Source organism: Biomphalaria glabrata, chromosome 16 (genome assembly GCF_947242115.1).
Source record: "Biomphalaria glabrata chromosome 16, xgBioGlab47.1, whole genome shotgun sequence".
Classification (NCBI taxonomy): Eukaryota; Metazoa; Mollusca; class Gastropoda; family Planorbidae; genus Biomphalaria; species Biomphalaria glabrata.
Genome location: NC_074726.1, coordinates 28,794,313 through 28,808,309, shown reverse-complemented (window position 1 = coordinate 28,808,309; position 13,997 = coordinate 28,794,313). Strand labels below are relative to the sequence as shown.

General features: G+C 41.3%; 1 protein-coding gene across 1 annotated transcript in view; it reads left to right on the top strand.

Moving 5' to 3' along the window:
• Positions 1 to 4,456: 4,456 nt before the first annotated feature.
• The window catches only part of LOC129923518 (uncharacterized), a 34,665-nt gene continuing 25,124 nt past the window's right edge, over positions 4,457 to 13,997 (top strand). Inside the window, exon 1 of the mRNA XM_056014861.1 lies at positions 4,457 to 4,585. The gene's annotated coding sequence lies outside the window, so the exon portion shown is untranslated. The remainder of the gene's footprint in view (positions 4,586 to 13,997) is intronic.

Sequence of the window (13,997 nt, the reverse complement as noted above, 5' to 3'; positions counted from 1 at the left end):
CCGTATATCCGGAGCTACATTCAGATATTACGAACATGCCACAAGCGGACACTTCTTTATCGCCAGCCGGCGTATGATTTTAAACTGTCAGCGTTAAAAATGCGAAAAATATATTCTAAGTTTCTGACACGTTGAAATTCCATATATATTTCTCTTTCGTGTATTTTTGTGATTGTTATCATATGTGCTTATTTTGTCAAATGTTTGACATGTTTCAGATGTTACTTCAGATTTGAAGATAATCTACTTCCTAGTCCAAACCTCCCGCAGGACGACGGAGGATGGCAGTGGGCAGGGTATGAACCCGGGACCATCGAGATGACCGAACGACAGTCCAGTAGCATACCTCACGACCAGAAAGTCAATGTTAGTCATGTGGCCAATTTTTAAAAATTAATGTTTGTACATTTAGTGTTTCCAACTATTTGATCGCTGAATGGATAAAAGTAAAGTTCCCATTTCAGACCTTGGGATCTATAGGGCAGATGATATAAAGGTCATCAGTTTCTTTGGCCTACGGTTAATGAGGGTGTCATGGGGCCGGCACAACGACCAACCGCCTTTACTTTTCCCCAACTAATTTCAGGTACCCATTATGAGCTGGGTGGACTCTGAGGCGCCCATTGATCCCGAAATAAAAAATCCCAGTCTTCACCAGGACTCGAATCCCGGACCCCCGGTTCGGAAGCCAAGCGATTTACTGCTCAGCCTCCTCTTAATGAATAGTTCCCCTTTCAGACCTTGTGGTTCCATAGGACAGATGATGTAAAGGTCATTTTGTTTTCCATGGCCTACGCTTTACGAGGGTGTCATGTGGCCAGGACAACGACTAACTACCTTTATTCTCCCTGAGTAATGTAGGATATCCATTAGTCGTTCTAAAGTGGTCCAGAAGTTTGTTGCTACAGGTCAACGACCGCCCACAACAGGGGAGAAATTTGACATTAACTACATTCGCACTTTTCTTGCAGTTTAAAAACACACACACACACGCACACACACAAATCTTGGGGGAGGAAGTTACTTCATTATCCGGAGTGGTAGCAGTTTCCACCTGCAAATAATTGATGTTAATTATGTCCCTTTTTCATGGCGCTCTACGATTGACTTTAGCGTTTAGAATACCGGTACTTGTATAGACAAGTGAAATCAATTTGATTGGGGCGAACGCTCATTGTGAGTTTAATGACATGGGACTTCGCGCCTAAGTGTCACTGCGTAGACATTCTCTGAAATGTCTCTTATCTAGTTTACAGTTTTTGCGGCATCGCGTCTACGTGTCACTGCGTAGACATTCTCTGAAATGTCTTTTTATCTAGTTTACAGTTTTGTGACATCGCGCCTACGTGTCACTGAGTAGACATTCTCTGAAATGTCTCTTATCTAGTTGACAGTTTTGTTTCAGTTGATAACGTTTCAACTTTGCGTAGATTTAGTTTCCATACCGTCCTACAGAAATGTCTTGTCATTCAATCCTACATATGTATTATCGTTGAGAAATTCTTTGATTCTTGTGAAGTATATCTAGCTACTGACCTGTATATGCACATTCTTCCTCTTTGCAATTTTTGTGAGACTCCTGGAGCTCTAGGATCAGGCAAGCTATTCTCTATCGGCCATTATGGAAGTGATTAATGTAGGTGTCAATAGAGGTACATCATAATTACCGATTGCTCGTTTCCCAAGATGATCAGTCGAATGCTGAGCACACCGAGGAAATTTTCCTTCTCTGCACCACATCATTCCAAACGCTGGCTCTGTTTTTCTTCCCTAGAGGTTTCCTCTAACGACCGTTGCCACTCCATCGTTGTTTTGAACGTGAAGCGTTGGCCGAGCGAACAAATCAATGTGGGGGTTGGGGGGTGCCTGGTTGTTGATGGCTACCTGGTTGTTGATGGCTGCCTGATTGTGTGGATAGCTGCCTGGTTGTTGATGGCTGCCTTATGGTGTGGATGGCTGCCTGGTTATGGCTCGTTGCGTGGTTATGGCTCGTTGCGGGGTTATGGAAGGTTGCCTAATTGTGGATGGCTGCCTGGTTGTTGATGGCTGCCTGGTTGTTGATGACTGCCTGGCTGCTCATGGCTGCCTGGTTGCTCATGGCTGCCTGGTTGTTGATGGCTGCCTGATTGTGTGGATGGCTGCCTGGTTGTTGATGGCTGCCTGATTGTGTGGATAGCTGCCTGGTTGTTGATGGCTGCCTTATGGTGTGGATGGCTGCCTGGTTATGGCTCGTTGCGTGGTTATGGCTCGTTGCCGGGTTATGGAAGGTTGCCTAATTGTGGATGGCTGCCTGGTTGTTGATGGCTGCCTGGCTGTTGATGGCTGCCTGGCTGTTGATGGCTGCCTGGTTGTTGATGGCTGCCTGGTTGTTGATGGCTGCCTGGCTGTTGATGGCTGCCTGGTTGTTGATGGCTGCCTGGTTGCTCATGGCTGCCTGGCTGTTCATGGCTGCCTTGTTGTTGATGGTTGCCTGGTTGTTGATGGCTGCCTGGTTGTTGATGACTGCCTGGCTGCTCATGGCTGCCTGGTTGCTCATGGCTGCCTGGCTGTTCATGGCTGCCTGGTTGTTCATGGCTGCCTGGTTGTTGATGGCTGCCTGACTGTTCATGGCTGCCTGGCTGTTCATGGCTGCTTGGTTGTTGATGGCTGCATGATTGTAGATGGCTGCCTGATGGTGTGGATAGCTGCCTGGTTTTGTTTGGCTGCCTGGTTGTTGAGGGCTGCCTGGTTGTTGATGGCTGCCTGGTTGTTGATGGCTGCTTGGTTGTTGATGGCTGCTTGGTTGTTGATGGCTGCCTGGTTGTTCATGGCTGCTTGGTTGTTGATGGCTGCATGATTGTAGATGGCTACCTGATGGTGTGGATAGCTGCCTGGTTTTGTTTGGCTGCCTGGTTGTTGATGGCTGCCTGGTTGTGTTTTGGCTGCCTGGTTGTTGATGGCTGCCTGGTTGTTGATGACTGCCTGGTTGCTCATGGCTGCCTGGTTGCTCATGGCTGCCTGGCTGTTCATGGTTGCCTGGTTGTTGATGGCTGCCTGGTTGTTGATGGCTGCCTGACTGTTCATGGATGCCTGACTGTTCATGGCTGCCTGGCTGTTCATGGCTGCTTGGTTGTTGATGGCTGCCTTATTGTAGATGTCTGCCTGATGGTTTGGATAGCTGCCTGATGGTGTGGATAGCTGCCTGATTGTGTTGATAGCTGCCTGGTTGTTGATAGCTGCCTGGTTTTGTTGATGGCTGCCTGATTGTGTGGATAGCTGCCTGGTTGTTGATGGCTGCCTTATGGTGTGGATAGCTGCCTGGTTATGGCTCGTTGCCTGGTTATGGCTCGTTGCCTGGTTGTGGATGGTTGCCCGGCTGCGTGGTATGCGCTCTGGTCCCACTACACTTTCCCGTCATCCTGTCTGATGTTTGGACTTAAGGATGTAATTATCTTCACAATATTAAGGAACATCCGAAACATGTCAAACATTTTACAAACATAAATTTAAAAAAACAAACATGTAAACCATAAATGTTTGTTTTTAAAGATAAAAACAAAATCTATTGGAAATTTCTTTGGAGGATAACTCTAAATAACTGCCTGTTTCCGGTGTGCAGAATGCAGGAAGTGTTAATAAACTAAAGAAATATTTTAGTTTATGAAAAGGAAGTGCCCAAGAGCTATCAGAATTAAGTGCCCGGGGCATCCCTGTCTTTGAAAATTAGGTGCCAAGAAGCGTCTCAGTCTTTGGGCACCTAATGACATAAGTGAGACAACAACAGGGAATCACTGAAGCAGACAAAACTTGAAGTTTGGGTAATGTTGAAGGCCCGCATTTGCCAACTTGTGAACCGGTGACCGCAGAAACAGGTCACCATGACCTTTCCCCCCTCCTGGTAATGTGGAACCCTTCTTCTAGGTCACCAAGGCAATGTCACTTAATAAGACATTCCCATTGATTCCCACGCGCATGTATCAATTGAGCTCACGAATTCTGTAATATAATCTCTAGGATATAGTCTCTAGTACAGGGGTTCTCAACCTGTGGGTCGCGACCCCCGTTGGGGGGGGGGTCGATTTACCATTTGCCAGGGGTCGCCTAAGACGTGTGCGTGTGGTGGGGGGGGGGTCGTGGCAGAGTGGGGGGATTGTAAAAAGGGGTCGCCGAGCTTAAAAGGTTGAGAACCGCTGCTCAATAATATAGTCTCTAGAATATTGTTTATAGAATTTATAAATATCACTCAATATAAACTATAGCACACAACAGGAAACGAATAACAAAAGGCAATTCTAAATAAAAAACAACAACATCTAATTAAGCCAGTCCAAGAAGGCCAGCCTAATCCCCACTAATTCCCATGTAATTTAATCTAGTGTCTGCCTCTACAATATCTGACAGACAGACGGATACACTTTCTATCTGGGTTGATTTAAGTTTTTTTTACCTCTGACATTCTGAAATGTCTGTTTTGAGTGTCGTCTGCACACAAGCGAATGCGTTTAAGTTTTGTTTCAGTAGTTATGAAAAGCCTAGACGTCTGCTCAAGTTAATAAAACATAGAAAACAGCTAAGGATAAACACAGACTCTTGCTTATTGGAATCTGTAAGTACGCATTTTAGATAATTGTGTCTAAGCTGCATTAGTCTACGTCAAACGTACATTTATTTATAACCACATTTCTAGTGTTTTAATTTAGTGTCTAAAAATAACGCAATCATTCAGATCGTAGAGTTATACTACAAGTGGGAAGCATTTCAGAAATTGCTTTTTTTTTTTTCAAGTTTGTAGAAGGCATTACATGAGATAGTGAATTAGGGGACAGAATCCATTTGACCAAGTACTTAGGGAGTTAAGACGTCCGGTTATTTCCCTTTGTGTCTTTTAAATCTAAATCGACAAGTCCTTGTGCTTGAACTTGTAGGCCCCTACATTTTTAATGATTTGTGAATCCGGGTCAAAGTTGAAATGGAAAAATGAACAGGTGTACAATTTAAAGACGATAAAAGGTAACAAAATATTCGTATATTCGTTTTTTTTTTTATTTCTGTATTATTATGTTAGAAAAGAACGAGTATTCATTCTCTGGCGAAGCCAGGGTCGAGTTTCGTTGTCCCTTTATCAGTTTCCGCCGAGGAATTTTCTGGTGATGTGGCAGGTCTGCAGAAGTACCGCCCTCTGACAGGCAACGAGAATGTTCCTAGGAATTTCAAGGGCCTTGAAGGTATCTGTGAGGGCAGTTGTTATTATCCCCTCGGTTGATATGACAATGGGGTATATTGTTATTTTAGATAATTTCCATAGACGCTTAATCTCCAAGCCTAGGTTCCCATATTTTCGTTGTTTTTCCAGCTCAGTTTTTTTGTTTAAATTATGAGATAGTGGGACGGCGATGTCAATAATGGTAGCGGCCTTTTCTTTTTTTTATCGATGAGCAGCAAATCAGGGCGATTAAAATCTACCGTTTTGTCGGTCAAAATAGGCCTATCCCAGTACAGTAGATGATCCGTAGACTCGAGAACCTCTTGTGGTGAGTATTTGTAATATGGAGGAGTATCCTTACCGATCAAATTGTGTGTCAAAGCCAAGTGCTGGTGTATTAGCTTTGCAACTTGGTTATGGCGACCTAGGTAGGCTGATTCCGATAGGGCTGAACATCCCGCCATTATGTGTTCAATTGACTAACCCACATTTCCACATTTTCGGCATTTGTCAACAATATTGAGTTTTAGGATTATTATTATTATTATTATTATTATTATCATGGGCGTAGCCAGGGGGGGGGTTCTTGGGGTTCAAACCCCCCCCCCGAAATGAAATCCCCCCCCTCCTCATCCCCCCAAGGAGGAGTCGGAATTTAGTGACTGATTTTTTGCTTTGATTTTGTTTATTTTAGGTGAGATTTTAATACGAAACCATCACTTACCCTAGCACAACCAAAGGGGTTTTGATTTTAAAAACCCCTACCAGGGGGGTTCGAGTTTAAAAACCCCTACCAGGGGGGTTCGAGTTTAAAAAACCCTACCAGGGGGGTTCGAGTTTTAAAACCCCTACCAGGGGGGTTTGAGTTTAAACCCCCTACCAGAGCGGTTCGAGTTTAAAAACCCTTACTAGGGATTTTGAGTTTAAAACCCCCTTCCAGGGGTTTTGAGTTTTAAACCCCCTACCTGGGGTTTTTGCAGTTATCTCCCCCTCTTCTATATAACAAAACAAAAAAATAATGCAAACGAAAATCCCCTAATTCCAAGATCACAGTTAAGGAAGATTTTGATTTTAAAACCCCGTCTAAAATTTACGATAAACCCCCTCTTTAATATAAAAAAAAGCTAATTACGCACTCAAAATGTTATGAGCGTAGCTAAATGGGTTTTGACTCAGTTTTGAGTTTAAAGGTAAAAGGTTTGAAGGTAAAAAATACCTCTTTAATAATAAAAAAAAAGCAAATTATACACTAAAAATGTTATGAGTGTAGTCTATGGGGTTTTGAGTTTAAACTCCCCTCCAGTGGAGTTTGAAGCTAAAAAGTACCTCTTCAATATAAATAAAAGAAAATTACTCACTCTTACATCTATGAGCGTAGTCAAAGGGGTTTTGGGTTTCAACCCCCCCCCCCCCCCGCCATCTTCAGTGTAAGAAAAAATGCAAATTACGCACTCAAAATGCTATGAGCGTTGCCGAAAGGGGTTTTGAGTTTAAACCCCCATTCAGAGGGGTTTGGTGCTAAAAATACATCTTCAAAATAAAAAAAAAGCAAATTACACACTAAAATTATTTGAGCGTAGCCAAGCCATTCGGGGGTTTTGAGTTTCTTCTACAGATGGCTTTTTTTTTTAAAGTTTAAAACCCCTCCAGATGGTTTTGAGTCTAAGATCCCCCTACAGAGCATTTTGAGGTGGAAAACCCCCAACAGAAGGTTTTGACGATAAAACTTCTCTTTTCGATATAAAATCTAAAGCAAACTACAGTCACTTAATTCCAAGAGCGTATTCAAGAGAGGTTACACATTTTTACCAGTGGCAGGGCTCCATTAATAAACTGCAGTGAATAGTCATCTGCCGAAATCGAAAAACACTAAATGTAGCTCAACAAAGATGGCTAAGACAGATTTTAGGAGTCAGTTATAGAGATCAGATCTAAATCAAGGAAATCCTATGCTGAACTGGGAGTCGACCCCTTAGTAAGATTGTGAGAGAACGACGCATGAGGTTTGCGGGACATGTTCTCCGACAAAATGAATTACGCATAAGAAGAGTTGCAATGATATCCTAGTACAACTTGACGCCACTCATTCATGGAGGTCCTCATGGTAGGTGGGAAGAGGCTTCAGACATTACCCAGTGACAGATTTGTATGGAAACTGCTTGATGGCAAATGCTCCGAACGGCGTGGGAGGGTCTAAGTCAGTAAGAATAGTACATTAGGTTTTTGAAATAAAACTTTTTAATAGCATTAAAATGGACTGTAGATACCTCAGAATATGCATTTTGTTGGCTTTCAATACCAGAAATAGTGCTTGGCGGCGTGGCTTCGCCCCGCGCTGGGGAGCTCCTGGCGCTCCCCCAGACCCCCTTGCTATTAATGGCGGGGAGTCCACAATTTTATGGAAACAGCTTGATGGCAAATGCGCCGAACGACGAGGGAGGGTCTAAGTCAGTAAGAATAACACATTAGGTTTTTGAAATAGAACTTTTTAATAGCAGGAAAATGCACTGCAGATACTTCAGAATATGCATTTTGTTGGTTTTCAATATCAGAAATAGTGCTTGGCGGCGGGGCTTCTCCCCGCGCTGGGGGAGCTCCTAGCGCTCCCCCAGACCCCTTTGCTAGTAATGTCGGGGAATCCACAATTTTTTCACTAACTCATGGAAGAACCTATTCTAGGGCACAATAAACGTCTTCCGAAAGAATGAAGGGTCAGAATGTAATAAAGACTATGTACACACACACACACACACACATAAATACATATTTTTTTTCGCGGGGGGGGGGAGACAAAAATTCACCCCCCCAAACCCCCCCCCCCCGAAAAAAAATCCTGGCTACGCCCATGATTATTATGCTAGAAACAAATGAGTATTCATTCTCTGGCGCTGCCAGAGTCGACCTTCGTTAAAGAGAAACAAAATTCATTGTAGTCCCTTTATCAGTTTCCACCGAGGAATTTTCTGGTGATGTGGCAGGTCTGCAGCAGTACCGCCCTCTGACAGGCAGCGAGAATCTCCCTAGGGTTGTTAAAGGCCTTGAATGTATCTATGAGGTCAGTTGTCATTATCCCCACGGCTGATATAGATCTAACAATGGGCTATATATTTTTATTTTGGATAACTTCCATAAACGCTGATTAGGAGGGACTTTTTTTTTTTCCAGATATGACACTTTGCTCATTGTAGTCTTGCGCTGAAAACAATGCGCTCCTACTGCTGATTTCCACTTTCCAGAAAAAAAAATTCTCCTTTGATCGATTATTCTACCAATTGTTAAACTTATCTTGGGCCTATCTTATAAAATAGGGTATAGGCCCAGATTAAAGTGGCCAGTCTTTTAAAATACATTCAATGATATCTTGCGTAGCTTTTTTTTTTATTCACTCTGCCAGTTTGCCCTTTGGTTTTAGAGAAAGACCTAGATTTGCTCTGAACTTAATATTGTACCACTGTTATCTTATCTTATATAATACAGACGGTACATCAAAAAAAGAAGATGATTACGTCCTACGCGTCATGCGTTTAGTCATGCATATTAACCAATGACTTAAACTCTGCCAAGTCACTGGTTTTCCTGGCTAGCTCAGGCAACCCATTCCATGCTCTAATAGCACTAGGGAAGAAGGAGTATTTGTACAAATTTGTCCTAGCATATGGGACGAGGAATGTGCCTTTATCTTTGTGTCTTTCAGAGTATTTTATTAAATTCTGTTTTTGTATTTGAAGATTATGGTTCAGTTATGTTATAGATGTTCATTAAATAAAAGCAATTAAATATATAACAATCTCTTTGGCGTTATCACTATACAGTGTACACAATACTGAAGTATTAATAAACTCCAGACATTTTAAAAACCACATAGAACTATAGAACGAAATGTAAAGACAGTGCAGATTACGGTGAATAACCTTTAGTGTGAAAATCTCGAATTGACGCAGACAATAAACTGATTAAGGGCACTATCCTGAACTAACAAGAACCGCTGTTTTATTGGATTCTATGCGAGCGTTAATTTGATATGAAAACAATGATTTGAACTGGCCGCGCGCAGCCGAAGAATTACACTAAGCTATTCGCACGTTTTCCGTAGCTAATCAAAACAATCCAACATTAACTCTCCGTCTATTCTCAGTCGGTTAAGGATAATACACTTCGCACGCGCCCAGCAGACTTCAAAGTAATTGTGTAACAATAGAAACGCCACTTTAGTTGGATGATCACGTGATATTTATTTTTAAATATCGCTTACTCTTTTTTTTTTCTCTTCCCACCCCTTTTTTTTTTGTCGTGGAGACACAAAAAGTGCGAATAGCGTTCGAGGGAGTTGTGTGTACTTAGAACAAACTATTCACGCTATTATTGTGGCTGTATGGAGAAAACTGGGACTCCCAAGATCATCCAAATAAAGAGAAATGAGTAAATATTTACTGATACATTTTTATTAGCTACACCTTGAAGGCAAATAGGTAAATATAGATACGACTTTGCGGTTTCATTGATTCTACATTTTAAAATCGATCATTATACTTTGGTGTGGATAGGGCCGTGCGTTGGTTTGTAGTTCCAGTCATCTAGTCCAACTTTCTCGTGTAGGCGTATTACTTAAATTAATATAGAAAGATCTCCAGTTAATTAAATAGTGATAATTAATTAATTTTGTTTGATATCGAAAAAGGGAAATAAATCTTATAGTATTGATAATATGTCTATAAATGTTGAGTTCTTCTCTATGATCTGTCCTTTTTTTTTAAAGAAAATATGTTTTATATTTTGCAAGAAACTTTCCTGGAGACAAACTCACACACATTACATCAGACACTCGACACATACACACATTACATCAGACTCTCGACACACGCACACACATTACATCAGACACTCGACACACGCACACACATTACATCAGACACTCGACACACACACACATTACATCAGACTCTCGACACACGCACACACATTACATCAGACACTCGACACACACACATTACATCAGACACTCGACACATACACACATTACATCAGACACTCGACACACGCACACACATTACATCAGACACTCGACACACACACATACACATTACATCAGACACTCGACACACACACATACACATTACACCAGACACTCGACACACACACATACACATTACACCAGACACTCGACACACACACACACATTACATCAGACACTCGACACTCACACATTACATCAGACACTCGACACACACACATACACATTACATCAGACACTCGACACACACACATACACATTACACCAGACACTCGACACACACACATACACATTACATCAGACACTCGACACACACACACACATTACATCAGACACTCGACACACACACACACATTACATCAGACACTCGACACTCACACATTACATCAGACACTCGACACATACACACATTACATCAGACACTCGACACACGCACACACATTACATCAGACACTCGACACACACACATACACATTACATCAGACACTCGACACACACACATACACATTACACCAGACACTCGACACACACACATACACATTACACCAGACACTCGACACACACACACACATTACATCAGACACTCGACACTCACACATTACATCAGACACTCGACACACACACATACACATTACATCAGACACTCGACACACACACATACACATTACACCAGACACTCGACACACACACATACACATTACATCAGACACTCGACACACACACACACATTACATCAGACACTCGACACACACACACACATTACATCAGACACTCGACACTCACACATTACATCAGACACTCGACACACAGGCACAATAATAATCATTATGTAATTCATACATATCCCATTGTTTCATACGACTATAAATATGTCACCAAGTTCGCGCCCTGACTACTGTCATCTTCTGCAGGAGGCCTGCGGTCAAGGACGTAACTCGCTTAATTTCTGGAAACACACACACAATTTCCTTGTGCGCCGATCTTGTGACGTCCGAGAGAAAGGATACATTTGTGAAAGCAAGTAGGAGGGACTATTTTATTTTCAGATATGAACACTTTGCTCATTGTAGTCTTGCGCTGAAAGCATTGCGCTCCTACTGCTGATGTCCCCTTTCTAGAAAAAAAAATCTCCTTTGATCGATTATTCTACAAAAAAGAATACACATTTATAGAATAAACAATAGGTCTACTTCACAAACACATATACGCAGTAGAGTTTCTCCTCCCCGCCCACAAGGAGAGGGCGCACTCTTCACTTGGAGAATGTAGCGCATATTTGTCTAGCTAATTGAATTATTTCATTTTTTTATACTCTTGGTAATGACGTTATGCCTGCTGTCATCAGATGCGCATGCGCAGGCTTCAGTGCGAAAGACTAGTCACTTCAACAGGGCTACACAAATAGCCACTTTGACGCAGCTCAATAGAGGTTTTATCATTCAATCAAATGTTTAATTTTTAATTTTAATGTATATATCGTCTTAACTCTTGGTAATGTCATTTAAGTATTTGTGAACTAAATCTAGTCCTGTATGCGTTTTTAAGCATTTAGCATATTGTTTTTCCATTCATGTTTACAAAGCTTATATCAACTCTGTCTGTCTGGTAAAAAGTTTATACACGTTATATCTCCTACACCCATTCTCGGATCAAGCTGAAACTTCGCACAATTATTCATTGACATAGACAAGACATCAGTCAATAAAAAAAAAAAGGAACCAATTAGACAATTAATTACTGGTAATTCGTTATTTTGTTAAATAGAAACAAGAGAAACTAACACAGATATGGCGGAATTTGTTGGGTTTAGTCCCCTTACGGGTTCGCTATTTTTCCCTCTCGCATTCTCCGAAAATGTTGATACTGTAAACAATCATTTATTGTACCTAACAAAACATGGATCAATCAACAAAAATACTTAATAAGTCAATTCATTATTGGTAATTAATTGTTTTGTTTGATACCGAATAAGGGAAATAGCTATATATAAATATAAATATATTTCTCTACGTCGCCTAACCATGTGGGACAAGACGCACGCACGCCGACTCTCTAACCATCAATGAAAAAGTTATGGAAAGATAACTCTTTTATTTCTGCAAGTCGGACTGGAGTTACCAGACTTAACTTTCGCGACGATAGAGAGCTCGGCTTAGAAAAAAAAGAGGGGGGGGGGGGAACAAGTAATTATTTCTGCAAAAGTAATCCTCTACATTAGTATACATCGCCCAACCAATCACTCCATTTGGACAACTGTGTCTTTCAGGAAGTGTTCACCCATCACTAAATAGAGGCGTATGCTACGACGCCGGTCGGCTCGTACTATTTAATCGTGCGTCTAAAGGTGTGTCTGAAACTTTTCATCCCAAACAGAATACCAAGACATGGAAGTCTAAACTTAAACGTTAAGAAATAAGGACGTTACTTCAAAAAAAGAAGATGATTACGTCCTACGCGTCATGCATCTAGTCATGCATGTCAACCAATGACTTAACTTCTGCCAAGTCATTGGCTTTCCTGGCTGGCCCAGGCAACCCATTCCACGCTCTAATAGCACTAGAGAAGAAGGACCATTTGTACAAATTTTTCCTAGCATATGGAACAAGGAATGTACCTTTATCTTTGTGTCTTATGAATATTTTATTAAATTTTGTTTTTGTATTTGAAGATTATGGTTCAGTGTTTTATGTATAATTGCTACTTTACTTTTGAGTCTTCTGTTCTGTTAATTAATTGTTTCGTTTGATACCGAATAAGGGAAATAGCTTTTACGTTTTGCGGTGCATGGTTTTAAGAGCGGAGTTCTTCACCTTTAGATAAGCTTTGTACTTTTTAAAAAAGGTTTTTATATTTTGCATGTTTATTTTACTTCTTGTATCTCCATTCCACACTCTAATAGCACTAGGGAAGAAGGAGCATTTGTACCAATTTGTCATAGCATATGGAACGAGGAATGTGTCTTTATCTTTGTGTCTTTCAGAGTATTTTATTAAATTTTGTTTTCGTATTTGAAGATTATGGTTCAGTGTTTTTGTATAATTGCTACTTTACTTTTGAGTCTTCTGACCTGAAGGTTTTCTAAAGTTAGTGATTTGACTAAAGGTGTTACTCTAGTCAAATGTGAATATTCGTTTGTTATGAATCTCAATGCTCTATTTTGTGTCTGTTCCAGTTTCTTAGTGTTTTCTTAAGTTGAGGGGTCCCAAACTGTGGGTGCGTATTCTATTATTGGCCTAACCTAAGTTAGCCACATGTACCTAGATATAGCATTGGCACTTGTGTCCTGATATGTCAACTTTGAAACCTGCCCTCCGGTAAAAGCCGTGAAAGTGGACATATTATCCATCTGTCATTAATTACTCTGCAATGCCGCATCTCCCACGTTGTCATTTGAAAGCAAACTCAAATGTCAGGCATGTTTCTCACCCCCCCCCCCACCTCTTGTGGTGACGATGAAACCACGTGACGTTGTCAGCTCTGACGCGCTCAAGGGATGTAATCATGATAGTATTGATTGTACGTCACAGTAGTTCTCGAGTTGTGTTTGCAAAGTCACACTCAAGTCTTATATATTGAACCGTTTTTCTAAAAAAGATTCACCATGTTATTCTTTTATTTCTTATCCTCTAATAAGCTTGCAAACGCTTCATGGGATAGAAACTGGAAACCGGACACTTGACAGGTATTTTGAAAAAGACTTAAACGATTTACCTTTGCATTGGAGACTTTCAATTGTTAAAGCAAATCCATAAATACCGAACGTCTTTTGTATAACTCCACTTGGTCGTGCGGTTTGCGCGCTGG